The following is a 12,844-nucleotide window of genomic DNA, read 5'->3' as shown; positions in this document are numbered from 1 at the left end:
TTAAACCGTATAACCACGGAGTACACTATGGTGAGGGTGCAGATGACACAGCGGAGGCATTGCACTCGATTGGATGAATCAGTGAACTGTCCAAAGACACTCTTGCCCTTTAATAACCATCATATATGCATGAACTCTTTTATCATCATAACTCATATAGGCTAATAACCCAGGATAAAAATAGGTGAATTAAAAGTTAAATAAAATAAGATAGGCCAGGGTTAACTGTGACACATTCAGATATTGAGTTTGCTCTCGTCTGCCCTAAAAGGAAAGTGAGAAAATAAATTCTGATCTAAATTGTGGTGGAAAAAAAAAGTTTTGCAGGATCATTTTCTTTATTTTTTCCCATTTGAGGCTGAAGTTGAGTGATTATATCAAAACATCTGGAAGAAACCTTAAATACTTTTCTACGGCGGTAGTGATTCACCTCAGCCTCTTGTGATCCGGACCAAAAACAGAAATTTCATCTGCCAAATTCTTTTTCCACATCTGTTTGTGCGGGCGGAAAAATATTCTGGGCGAAACATTTTCGTAACCAAAGAGCCTTTCGTGTCTTTTACTTTTTTCACTGATCTCTTGCAACTGTTTGACAAAATATTCTTTCACCGACTTGTTAGTGTTGTTCTGGTCCTCATCAGCTGATGAAAGTAGTTCAAACATTACAGCTGTCAAGTCACGTGGATGAGAAGAATTAGGAGCTCGGTTATGTGAAATCAAAAGAAAATAAAGATTGCGTTGTCCGGTGCTGCCTATTATGAAACCGCAGCTGTTGAACTACTCTTGAGATTGCGAAAACAAAGGAACGCCCCAAACAAACTGCTCCATAAATCGATTACAGATTTTATTTTATTAAAAAGAATTTAGGTTCACAGAAAAACAAACAAAAAAAAACAAAACAAAACAAAACAGGCTTTTTAGAACATTTTAGGGCAACCGATGTCAACTGCACTGCAGAAAGATCCAATTGTCTCTTATATTACAGGAGACTGCCAAGCCAGCCGGAAAAAAAAAGGTAAAAATGAAGTGATGAACAAAAAACGGTGGGTAACCGACGGATATGGCTGGAAAAACATTCAGAACACATTCAAACAAATCTGTTCACTGCACTGGATATGAACGATAACGACAAACCTTCAACTCCTTGGATCAGTTTAAACACTGTAGGCAAGAGTAAGAGCTCGATTTGATGAGAGACCTAACGGACAAACTGCTGTAATACTGAACGTGAAACTAATCGGACCATACAGCGCTTTAAAAAAAAATAAAAGAAGAAGAAGAAGAAAAAAAAAAGAAGCTGGTATCCACACAGCAACAATCTGAGCTGGTAACCGTTAGATATGAGTTTACAGGTGTAAGGGAAGAGGCTGGAAATAACTGTAAGTATGTAGGCCACAATTTGGCAACAAACAAAGATACATATTCAAGAAAAAAAAAAAAAAAAAAAAAGGCTGTACAAACATCAGACGGAAACAAAAACACACTCGAGTTTTAAAACTTTAGTACAAAGCTACAGAATTCAAATATATTTTGTCTTTTTTTCCCTTTTCTGTTTTTTTCTCATTTTTTTTAAACTTTAACTTCAAAAAGCCGCTATCTTCGAGGGAGTGTGTGTGTGTGTGTGTGTGGGTGTGTGTGTGTGTGTGGTGTGAAGCAGAACATTCGGAGATCTGGGAGGAGGAGGAGGAGGTGGGGGGTCTGTCTCGGGGGGGTTGGAAGGTTTGTGGCTTCACCGTCACCAAACACACACACACACACACAACACACACAACACACACACTTACATCACTTCCTCCCCAGTCGGGTCTACAGACCAGTGTGCATGTGCACTAACTCAGCCATCATCACAAACCACACACCACACTTTACACACAGTCACACACCACGCAGCACCACACACAACACACACACCACACACCAACACAACACACCACACACACCACACCACACACACACCACACACACACACTCAGATGGCGAACAGAGAGAAGAGAGAGGGAGGGGAGTGGGTGGTAATAAGAGCAAAGATATAGAACATTTAGTATTGAGATCCTCTCAGTTGGATTTGACCACGTGAGATGAAGTGCGACACAGAAAGAAGAGTTTTGGGGGGGGGGGGAGGCTGTACAGAGAGTCACGCCGCTCTGTGCTGCTGACGGAACCAAACGACTGTACACTGTGTAACAGAGAGAGGAGGAGGAGGGAGGAGGAAGGAGGAGGAGAGGAGGAGGAGGTGAAAACTGGACGGCAGCCGGGTCGCCATCACCGCTAACAAGAACTAAGCCCACGGCTGGGAAAAAAAGAAAGGAGGAAGGAGCGAGACGGAGCTCCGGACAAGATTCTGGAGAATATCTGGATCCTTCGGCCCGCCTGAAAGGACAGAACCGACCTCGCTCACGCTTTTCTCCCCAGGTGAGATCCAAACTGAAACTTCCTTCCACCCATTCCTCCGTCCGTCCGTCGTGTCTTATAGAAAGAAAAGTACTTCAACAATGTTTTTTTTTTCTTCTTCTTCTTCTTCTTCTTAAGAGTTTGATGGGCAGGTTATGTGGGTTTAGACTCCCCAAACACCCCCCTCCCCTCCCCCCTCCCCTCCCCCCTTTGTGTTTACTCTGAAGTTGTTCCTGATCTTTTGCCTCGTCCAAGATCAGAACATGGGCATGGTGAAACCCTGGAACGATGGAGAGGAGAGCGACGGTCAGACAATATAAAAGAGAAAAAATATCTCGGCATTGCAACAGTGCTTTTAAAAAAATTACAACTAGAGGGCGCCAAAGTCGAAGCGACGTGAAGTCTGTGCTGTGTGTAACCTGAAATGTGGATTCATACATTGGGAACAATTTCCCGATAAGATAAATAGATTTTATTGAACCCAGACTGGGGAAATTCACTTGTTACAAGACTGGCTCAAAACGCAAAGTCTCACTTACGACTCGTCCTCGATCATCGCGGTGCGGAGTCGAAGAAGTCCGGTCTTAATTCCGCTCTTTCGCGCTCTGTTCTCGATGGCGGCTGCGAGGGACGAGATAAGATTAGTAAACCGATGAATTGAGGCAAAGATTCTTGATTTATCTTTTTATTTTATTCTGTCATGACCTCAGCAGAACAAACGGAACGTTTCAAATCAAATCCTGAGAGAGAGAGAGCGACTTTTACTCACGAGGTCGATCACCATATGTCTTTCAAACTCCTCGTTCATGTCCTCCAGCTGGCCCCGCGATGAAATCACACTCCTCGAAGATGGGTTCTGCGTCGTCCTCCATCAACCCACGCCTGAGGGGAGACGTCACAAGGAGTAAGACAAGACAATTAGAAGCGAGAATCCGTCTGTCTGATCTTACGGACTCGTCGTCAGCTGGTGCACACTTACACAGTCTGCCCGAAGACCTGATTGCTGCGCGACTTGATGTAGTTCAGCCCGTCCGGTCCTTCCTGTTCATCCTCCCCACTTCTGCTGGCCGAGCCACGACATCTGCATCTGAGGGCTGAGGACCAGAACAGGAGATCAACAGGTCAGTATGTGTTTGTAAGTGTAGAAGAAGATAAACTACAGATTTCATGCACACTCACTTGGTCAAGTCGTCTCCTGATCCGGGTTCTGAGTCCGGGTCGGGCATGTTTCTGCCGGTCTGTTCTCTCTGAGGACTGTCGAGGTGAGCTGAGGGTCTGCACGCTCCCGGTGTCTGAAGGTGTCATTACGCAACACACGAGCCCTCGACGCTGCCTCCTTGAAAACGAGCAAAGTTCAGTCGAATTCAAATAAACAAGTGGCGCTCGTCGTGTGTGTTTGCGCGTCCGTCTCCTCACCCTCTATGCGTTTCTGTGTACCGGCGGCCGTCCCTTCTTGCTGCGACCGAGCCGGCCTTGCTGCTGGAGCCCGACGTGACAGACATGGTTCCTCGTCCCTCCCGTCAGCAGGCTGTTCTGTAGGAGATCAGCGGGAGCCAGACGTCCTCCCGGCGCTCCGACATCGACTCTGACATGAACTTCCCAGGAACGAGTGGCTGAGGAAACATGAACGAGGTTTTTTTAGTGACAAGTTTTGCTTAGAGTAGAAAAAAAAGACAGTAAGAGGAGTGACTTACAAACACGTTTTTTTTGTCTTGGCGGATTAGTTTGGAGGAGAATTCCTCAAGAACCTCCAGGAAGGCGAGGTTGATGGGAGGAAACTCTGGTCCTCGAGTGTTCTGGTACTTAAATGCAAACTCTATTCCATCCGATACGAGAGAGAGAACAGTAGAAGAGTGAGAAAAACAAAGAAAGACGAGCGACGGAGACACTAAGTGACGTACAATTTTCTGACTTGATGGTAGAAAATATTGAGACAAACTCTTGATGTTGAATGGACTTTTCCGAGTAATTTGAAAATATAAAAGACTGAACCAAGTTTAGCGCCATCTAGAGAGCGGATCGCCAAGTCCACTTGTGCAGCGTGCGACGGCCTCTCTGGTCTTGATCTGATCCCAGGCCGAAGGTGAGGGCGAAGCGGCGGGCCAGCTCCTTGATGCCGCTGACGTGAGATGACGTTCGTCCAGGTTGGGTCCCTGGTCTGCAGGAGCTCGTTGTTTGAAACAACTGCAACACACACACACACACACAGGTTGACATATAGGAGCCGTGCAGGTCCACCTGTTGTCCATGTTGTCTCCGTCGACGTCTCACCTGCTGCAGACTGAGAGAGGCGTCTTGGACAGAGGATCTTGTCGGTCTGTCTGGTTTTACTCAGCGTCTCCTTGATGATGTCGCCGTAATCGTTGTAATACTGAGGCAGAGAAACGAGACGGTTAAGATGACACGGTGACTAAAATCTGACGATATATGTGAACGAGCGCAGAGGAGCAGCCACTTCATGTAGTGTTTTGAAGATGTCGGCTGCGGGCGGGCATGTCCACGATGTCCGTAGATGATGAGTTTTGCAGAAAGCCGCGAGCAGGTTTCCCTTTGTGGAGAGCCGCGATCTTGTTGCTCGTCCTCCCGTCGTCTCCTCTAGAGGCGGAGGAACATCGGAAGTGAATGAATGAGCAGGTAAGCTGATCGCATTCTTGTCAAACCTTCTTCTTCTCTGCCCTTACCCTGCTCTGACTCTCGTCGCCTGGTCGATGAAGACGTGGTCCAGGACGAAGTTGAGCAGTCGTTCTGCAGAGTGCTGTCTGGGTTGAAGACCAGCGGCTGGAGGCCCTCCCTGCCCGCCGGACGTCAGCTGGTGACTGAAGATCATCAGCAGGTCCAGAGAAGCATGACGCCTGAGCAGGACGCACAAGATGAGGAGAGAAAAAACACCTGTTTACCACAAAACTAAAACTTTTGAGATGACAGAAAACATGCTGGTTGCACACGGTTTATAATTTTAACTATCGTCTGTTTATACTCTAAGAGAAAGTAGAAGGTTGAGCGGGTCATATTCGGGCGCGTTCTCACCTGTTCTTTGACCGGTGTGTTGCGTGTTGGACAGGCACTGCTGGCAACAGCCAGGAAAGACTTCACACCACTCTCCTGAGAGCCAACAGGTCGTCCTACCACCACACACACACACACACACACACACACAACACACACACACAACACACAACACATTAGCAGAAATCAATATTAAACAGCGGCATCCAGTCAGGCTAAATGTCTCGCTGGCTAACTGCGAAGTAATCGAACTTAATGATTTTAATAAATCAACTCAATACGCCGAGCTGACGCGGGCGCAGACTGATCGACTAGACGGACGATCGAGTTAAAATTCTCGACACGTGTCAGCTCAGGTCTTGTAGAATATATTAACGCTAAGCATTAGTGTAGTAGCATCATTTCTGTACCACCGCCAGTGACTCAGCGATTACATAAGAAAGGATGCAAGAACTGCAGGGTGTCAATTCTATTTCATACGAACAAGCTGCTCGTTTCGAGCGTAGGACTCACCACTCTCTCTGTAGGACTTTAAGTTTTGTAATAAAATCTGACAGGAAACAATCCATCGAATCAGCTCAGACATTTTTAAGGAAAATGCCAAAAGTTTTCTTGAATATGATATATTTTAACATCTCTTCACTCTCTTCTCTCTATTTTCAGACATTTTTAAAGCATTTTTGTGTCGTTTGGCAAATAGACTTACTATATGGATCAAGTGTTCCCGAGAATAATCTGCAGTGACTAGTGAAGAGTTAAGTGACATTAATTGGTGCACATGAGGAATCTTTCAGCTGGCAAACTCTTGAACTTGAGCTAAAAAGACCATGCCTTCAGCTTAAAACGCTGCGCTGCCAATCAGAGGTTAAACTGCCACCACAAAATAACAGCCGTGGGGGATCTGATGCCTGATGCCACTGTGCGGTGCCAAGTGTAAATGAGATCGATTGGGGAGGGGTAAGGCCCCTAAATCGGGGAGCTCTCTGCAGAGATACAGATAGCCATGTCCCTCCTCGGCTGAAGACGATAAACCTCGGTGTGTGTTAAATCTCTGTCAGTCGAGTGAGTGCCACCTTGCTGGAGCCCCCCTGTGATCTTGACCAGCTGCCAGAGGGATGGAGTATGGGAGCCGCAGGGGCCTGGACGGCTCTCTGCTCCGGCATGGAGCCCTGCTCGATGCCCGCCTTCAGCAGCCGGTAGCAGCTCCCGAATAAATCCCACCCGCGTCAAGTCGTGGGCACTGAGACAGGAAACGAGAGGAAAGCACTTCAGTGGTGGAGAGAAAGTCGACTCCACGGTTTATTTTGTCATTATTTTCTGATAGTTTCTGGTATAAGACGAACGATTGTTGTAGTTGCAGCTCTAAACAGTAGTAGTCTTATTGTGGAAGGCTGTGGAGTCTCTTGGAGGATAAAACGTTGTAGATATCGTCTCATCGGCCTCCTCGGCTGCAGAAAACAACATGTTAGTGCACAAAGACTACACTCGTATATCTGCCACAACAACAACAACCGTCCTTTTCCCCCCCTCGCGACCTCCTGCAGCAGCTCCTCGACAGAATGGCGCAAGCGATCCGTCACTCGTCGATGAGGCTGCGAGCGGCGATGTCCACGCGGTTTCATGATGTGTCTCCTCCGAGCAGAGGATGCTGTAGGTCTTGCTGCAGGCCTCCAGCACGTCTATCTCGATTGTGCTTCTCCACCACCACCGGATCTGCTTCAGCAAGGCGTCCAGGTGGTCTCTCCATGCGCCCGCGCGCTGTACACGTCCAGGTCAAAGAACTGAGGGATCTGCAGAGGTTGGCTACCTTCTCCGAGTCCCCTGGTACTAGTGTGAGGAAGGAGACGGAACGATGTATGAAATATACAAGCAGATACTGGTCTGATTACATATTAGCATGTTTACCCTGCACACTTGTCCGTGGCAACATTCAATAACCTATTCTCATGACTACAAAACTAACACCACGATCAATTATTTTCGACAGACAGAGCAGTCAGCCGGCCCTGTCGTTAATCTGTGTCTGTCTGGACCCGTGCAGACTGCGGCTGGATTTCAGGTCAATCTTACCTTGGACAGAAGCATGGGCAGAGCCATGATGAAGTGCTCTGTCGTTTTTTTCTTGTCGTCTATCTGGGTCTTCCCTCCTTCGCTGTCAGCACCTGGACAAGCAAGACGCAAAACTTTAGATCGACGTAGAAGTGGCAAGGCGATGAAACCGCGATTTCGGTTGGATGGAATATTCTGTCTTCTAAATATGAGGGCAGGAAAGTTAATCGTGGGTAGGAACTTCTTGGTTTTTAATAATACACTTCACGTAGAGAACAGACAGGAAGAGAGTCCACATGAGACGCGCATTACACATTTTAGTCTTTTAAATCACAGGCACGAGCACTGTTGACTCCTGCAAACCTGTTTAGATAGTGCTAAGTTTTTCTGAGAAGGCTTTATTCACCCTCTCTCATCCCATCTCTTTCAAGTCACCTCAACTGAACTTCTTGAATGTAATCCAAGGTGAGCACGGTGGAAAAAAGCGCCTCGACCTACCCGTTTGCCGGTGCCTCTGCCGACAGGAGGGTGCGCCTCTGCGCGGCCGGATGGTGCACACCATCAGCTTATGAGGCGCTCTCTGTCCTGTCTGACAACACTGCAGAGACGGAGGAAGGAGTCAGAGAGAGACGGATACAAAGAGTAGAGGAAGAGAGAACAGGGAGACAAACAGCGAAGGTCAGAAAGAGAAGAGCGTTTCAAGGAAGGATTTGATTGCATCATAACCCGAGCTGGTTTAGTGGCGAGAGGTTTGATGTGAGTAGCCTCTGGTGAGAGAATAAAACAGTGTGTGTGTGGTCGTACCCTCCTCTCCCTGGACAGGCCCCCCAGCAGAAGTTCAGTCTACACTCCCAGTCTTCAGCAGCTCCTAGAGCTTTCCCACAGCGGTCCACCAGGTAGGCTGGCATGTTCGTGAGCTACGCACACACAGAAGTACAACATCACGGGGTAAAAACTACAAAGTGGCGACATTCTCAACAGCGAGCAAAATCAACGAATTTTATCCCTTAATAGAAGTCGGGAGTGTCCGATGATGTCAACGTGCCCAGTTTAAGAGCAGTACAGTTTTATACAAGATGTCACGTGTGCAGCAGATGTAATACAGTAACTGTGTGGTGTGTTGTGAGCGTGTTACCTCGCTCTCCAGAAAGAAGAGCACCAACATGCGGATGAGGTTCCTTGGGGCTGCTCCTCCCCCTGCGCAGCGACAGCGCTTCGTCTTCTGCCTGTGGATCATACGCTGAACAACCTGACAGGCGGGAGAGAGGTCGAGAGATGGGACGAGAGGAGGACATGGAGACGATAAATAAGACATCAGCTAATGGTTGAAAGCCCTCGCGACGGACTCACTTCCTGTGCAGGAACTCCCCGGCGGCGACTGCGAACTGGCGTGGGCGGAGTTAAACCAGTGGTACAACGTTCTCCGCAATCCTATTGGACAGGGCGTCTCCTGCACTGCACGGATGAAATAAAATGAATCATCTCAAATTTAAAAACGATTCCTGCGTCTCCTCGGGTAGAAAAGATGAAGAGTGTACGAAAGAAACGTTGCGAAGTTACGACTCACTGCAGAGAGTGTGACCAGTCTGATGGCCGCCACAGCCACGTCGTACCCTTATCCAGTGCAAGAGATACTATGCGGTCCTGTCGAAACAGATCGAATGTGAGAAATGAGAAAAAGAAAGCTGAATCTAAGCGTGATTCTGCTGTGCTTTTACAGTCTCGACGCCGTTACCTAAAGCGGTTGGTGAAAAGCTCTAACTTGGGGAACAGCTCTCGGTTGTGTACAGGTTCTGGCAGAGCTTTCAGGCACCAGACGCACTTCTCCTTGCTGAGAAACTCACGAGAACATAACAGGTAAAAACCACAACTCTCGGCCTTGTGTAGATCAGTGGATGGTGATGAGATCAACCGGACAAAGTCGTGGTGGTGCGGGTGTGTAATACCCTGTGTCGTTAGTGTCCAGCCAACATATTCAGGTAACTGCTTCGTTAAGAAAGCGTCGCTGTACTCTTCATCCACACTCCGATCTCCTCGATGCAGATGGCTCGGATTTCACGATGGCAATCCCTAGAAAAGAAATAATTATCAAGATTATTATGAATATCATGAGACAAAGCTGCAGGACAGACGACACTTGACAAAAAAGCGTTCTGACTGTTTGAGGCTCCTATTATCAATATAAATCAACATCATGCAGCACAAAGTGTACATTAGGCGATGGCACAAAGATTCCCTTGAAAGGAGGTTCATCATATCTCGATTTCGTCTGGTTTTCATGAAGCTTGCAAAGAGAAAACACAGATTGTTAAGGGTTCGCGGACCCGGACGTCTTGATCTATAACGCAGCAGCTCGGTGCCGACCTCCTTCCTCTTCTGTAGCAGCAGTTCCAGCTTCGTCCGTTGGCACGTTTGCCGGCGATCTTGTTTCCTCTCGGCCTCGTACTGTCTCTTGGTGTTGTCCCTGGGTGAATGCTAGGTTCAGCGGCCACGTTCACCAGGCGCGCGTCATCAGCTTCATCGCTGAAATGCACATAACAAGTCTGGTGATGAAATACACGCCGAAAAATATGATAATATCAAACTTATTAAGGCGACGTTTATTGTCTCTGGCAGACAACTTCTTTTATCACGGATGAACTCATTTATATTATATTGTCATCATCACCGCATAGAAGAGGCAATTGCTCCCCAAAGCGACAGTCAGTGCCCACTTCTAATGACTGCTCGGGTCGTGGCCTTTGACAAAAAATTATTATTGTTTATGCTCGCAGGGCGCACTCCGTGAAGCTCGGCTGTCGTTAACCTGCTGAACGTGGAGGTGTTCTTGAGGCTCGCACTTGGGAGTCGGACAGCCAGGTGGAGGAGGGAGTATCACCGGTGTCCATCATGTACGTCGGTCGAATGAGGCTGTACTGACACTGGTCGGATCAGGACGCTGAGTGAACTCGCAGAAGTTGTAGGCGAAACTTCTTTCTCACTGGGCCCCCCGGCAATGGTGAGAGGATAATCCCCGCTGTCGCTGTTTGACCACACACGCAGATTGCATTATCGTTCTATCAGAGTCATCTGTGCTCTGAAGTGTGTCGTGAGGTGGCAGGTAACTGAAGGTGACAGAGGTCCCATCGTTCAACTCGCGGCCTGACAGCAGTCCAACTCGATGACTTAGGTCGACTGGTTCATACAGGTTTTGTATATCACGAGTGGCCCATGAAAGTTTTCTCTCAGTAGGCAGTTGGATCATTTACTGCTATTAAATAATTATCGTATAGCGCAGCGACGCAAGATGTGTGTATGGGCTCGGGGAATGTTGCCAGGCACTTTTTGTCTCATGCGGGCCTCAGCTGTTATGATTGTTCTGCTTGGGAAACATTTGTTTACGCATGAAGGAGAACCAGAACCAGCCTTTCATCTGTTAGTGACAAAAGCTGTTGTGATATGGTGAGGAGCTGGTTTTCAAAAAAAAGGAAAAGGTAAAACCCGGAAAACTGATGTCGAGGTCAGACTTACATTTTTTAAATTGCAAAACCATTTTTCCTGAAATATCCAAACCCTTGTTGTATATATAAAAAAACAACAGTTTCAAAGCCCTGTCGAGAGACGTGATTGTATCAAATCATCCGAATGCCTCGTAATCCTGCTGGGGATCAGTTTCTGCACACCATGGCCACACACAACAGCCGCTGCAATAAAATAACGACACACTACACAATTAAAACAACAAGTTGGAACCTGATAGTCACCACCCTCGCAAACGCTCGGTCATCTTGCGGAGATCTCCGGCGGTCTGCATGTTCCCTGAACATCTCGATTCTCAACCGTGCCTGTCACAAACAAAACAAAAACAAAAAAAAAGATTTATTCGGATTTATTAACACGTGAGCAACACAGAACAACTGATGTCACTCAGTCTGCAGGCGAGTCCTTAACCTTGGCAACCCCGAGCACTGGATGAAAAAATGAATGAGGCCAGCAACGCCAAGTCTCTGTCCTGTTTGTTAACGACTGCGATCCACTCGTCCACCACAGACACGACTGGCACAACACCAAATCACGACAGTGAGATTTTTAAATCTACCAGAGTCATACTTGGATATTAATGCATATAACATATATTTTACAACCACATTCAAGCCCACCGCATGGCACTCTTGCCCATTTGACCACTTCAAACAGAGTGAACGGGTCTCCCGCCGTCTCCATTATGTGAGGCCACGCCGTTGGCCTTCCCGCGCCCTGTTGCTATCCACAGACTTGTCCGCTAGGACTTCCGAGGCTCTTATTGGACGCCTGTGGGGACGCAAGGAACAAAGAAACATATCACACATGATCCCACACACACACACAAGTGGGAGGTTATAAAGGGCAATGCCATGCCTGACAACATCAATGATCAAAACAAAACCACAACGAACAAAAAACAATCAAGTCTATGGTGATATTAACTCAGACCATAACCTGGAGGTTGTTTTCCCCAGGCCTCCCTCCTTCGTTCTTTTCTTGCCTGTCACCTCTGGATCTTCTTCCCATCCCGCTCATTTGCTTACTTATTAACGGCAACGGCGTGCCGCGCCCAAGACTCACTTGGACGAGTCCCCTGAGAGAACAAACGAACGTGACTCGTCAAAGACCTTCCACACAAAAAGGGAAACTATAGGGAGAGAAAGCAAACGCACACGTGTTTTAAGTGAAGTATCGCCAATTCATAACGGGATCACGTGTTTCATTGCAGCACAGAATGGAGTCAGTCACACAGGTTTAGAATAAAAGTTTCCCATCAAAAGCTTTTGGCAATTTTTTCTCCTCCTCTGCGATCTGTGTGTGGACTCACTGGCAGGACGGGGGCCTCCGAGGTGATCATCTGGTGTGTGGGTAGGCGTCGGCGCGGTCGATGAGATTGGGTGGTGTAACGCCTGTCTTATGTGTTCCCCTTCAGGACTGAGTGGTGGTTTCAGGGAGTCCAAAAGATTGGAGGCCGCAGGAGACCGGTTTCGGTGGGAGGTGAGGGGAGGGGCAGCGAGGAGAGGCTCCAGGACGGACCTGACACTCGACGTGCCGGCTCCTTACTCTCTTCAGCTCCTGGAAAACACACATTAAAACATGACATTTGCAACATAATGAATACATATGCTCTGTATAGTTCAAACGTACTCAGATGTTAAAGGGGTCCAGGCTTTAAATGGAGGTAGATAAGTGGGCGGATGATTTAATAAAATACAACTGAGAGAGATATGCTAAGTGGTTTTTAAAATGAGCTGACAGTGGTTTATGATGGTGTGAGGGGCCCGCGTGTCCAAAGTGTCCATAAACTGTAAAATGTCACTGGCAGCAGACGGAGACGGTTCAATCAGCATGTGGAGGTGGAAACGGGGAGAGGAGGACACAAATGGACGCTTTG

General features: G+C 47.5%; 1 pseudogene; it reads right to left on the bottom strand.

Annotated features, from left to right (window-relative positions):
- Positions 1-2,926: 2,926 nt before the first annotated feature.
- Positions 2,927-12,307, bottom strand: LOC113744591 (cohesin subunit SA-1-like; annotated as a pseudogene).
- Positions 12,308-12,844: the final 537 nt, after the last annotated feature.

Source organism: Larimichthys crocea, chromosome XXIV, assembly GCF_000972845.2.
Source record: "Larimichthys crocea isolate SSNF chromosome XXIV, L_crocea_2.0, whole genome shotgun sequence".
Classification (NCBI taxonomy): Eukaryota; Metazoa; Chordata; class Actinopteri; family Sciaenidae; genus Larimichthys; species Larimichthys crocea.
This window is presented reverse-complemented; position numbering and strand designations above follow the sequence as displayed.